The sequence below is a fragment of the Acyrthosiphon pisum genome, chromosome X (genome assembly GCF_005508785.2).
Source record: "Acyrthosiphon pisum isolate AL4f chromosome X, pea_aphid_22Mar2018_4r6ur, whole genome shotgun sequence".
NCBI lineage: Eukaryota > Metazoa > Arthropoda > Insecta > Hemiptera > Aphididae > Acyrthosiphon > Acyrthosiphon pisum.
The window spans coordinates 46,956,817-46,958,428 of record NC_042493.1 but is presented as its reverse complement, the minus strand read 5'-3'; the positions used below and the strand labels follow the sequence as shown (position 1 = coordinate 46,958,428).

Below are 1,612 nucleotides of genomic sequence, written 5' to 3'. Positions count from 1 at the left end.
AGATCTATAACAGAATCTGGTATAATGATACGAGGAGCCGGGGAGGAGCTGCACAAACCTATATTAACTGCATCCAGATAACAAAAAATACCTAATAGGCTTTTATTAGTAAACAATTCTACTCAAAAATAAATCTATTCACCGTAAAAAATAATATTATAAAAGGTTTTTATTTTTATAATTATTTAATTTTTTAATATATTAATATATAAATTAAATTTTTTTTTATCTATTGATTGTAGGTACAATCTAAAAACAATAAACAATAAAAAAATGTTGAACTCAAATAAACCATGTGCCCTTTTACGGTTTCCCAATCTGTCACTAAAATGTAAAAGCTATTTAGTATAGAGGTAGTCAAGTAATCGACCTGTTATCGGATAAGATAATAAATTGTACGCAAAAAAAAAAAATAAAACGTGACTGTCAAACTCCACATAATTAACTAAATCAAAACATTCAAAATAAACATTAATTTATTCTTCCGATTTAAAGCAGGTAATGGTTAAAAAAAACTAATGGATCAGAAGTGGGCACTAGTAGATTGAATACATTCGACAAAAAGCGTCGAGCAGAACCAATAAAATGAGTGAGGTTTGAACGTTATGAGCCACCTATTTCGACCATCATAATTTTTAATATTCGAGTGCAATTTATATAGCCGTATATAGCCCGATAGTCGTATTTAAACTCTAAGCTTACCCGTGTGTGCAGACTGCAGAAGAATGGCCGTCGACGAGTTTCAACTCGTCTTTTAACAAAAATATATTTAAAAAATGAGTCTATAACGAAACGGACGCGATCGTCGACAATACAATGTTCGGGAGCGGTACGGAATAATCGTTGTTAATCGCGGACGTTGATATTCGATAGCAATGAAATATTATGCATTTCTGATATTTTGTTACTGATCGCAGTTTTACGCTGGGTATAGAATATCGTTAACGTTGTATAGTAATCATTAGTAACCTAACAAGTTACAATTTTTTTTTTATCAATAATTACCGTGAATCGTGATACTGCGATGGGTATCCAGTTTTTGGTTATCTGAACCGGATTATCATTTATCACGTTACGACTATTTCTTTTATTACCTATAATTATAGGTAATAATAATTATTCCATACTACCTACGGTTTACAAATTCTAATTATTTTCGTATACATATTATGTTGTATTTTGGATAATTCAATGCTTGTTGCATGCTTTTACATCTACCTATCTGTTTGTTTACTTATTTTCCTGTCTAGAACAGTCTAAAATGGCGTAGAATGGGAGGGGGGTCACAGTGGGTTATAAATTATAGCCTACCTGGAAGTTCTCCTGACTAGTCCCGCATCTTCTACATTTTTTTTAGCTTAGAATATAATATGTCATCTACCAGAACATAATAGGTAATAGCCCCCCCTCCCAATATAAAATTTTCACGCCTATGCCAACACGATAAGCCTCTTAATGTTATAATATGATTAATTAATCTTAAATTTTGTAAATTTTTAATATGTCAGTATGTCACTGTTAAATATAATTATAATATTATTCCTATCAATTTGTTTTTGCTGTTAGGATATAGCTATATAGGTAGTTATTCTTATTACTTACTATCTTTAAT

At 30.6% G+C, this 1,612-nt stretch overlaps 1 protein-coding gene across 1 annotated transcript in view; it reads right to left on the bottom strand.

Moving 5' to 3' along the window:
- Positions 1 to 1,002, bottom strand: part of LOC100570778 — a 3,067-nt gene extending 2,065 nt beyond the window's left edge. The window contains exon 1 of the mRNA XM_003240727.4: positions 703 to 1,002. The gene's annotated coding sequence lies outside the window, so the exon portion shown is untranslated. The remainder of the gene's footprint in view (positions 1 to 702) is intronic.
- Positions 1,003 to 1,612: the final 610 nt, after the last annotated feature.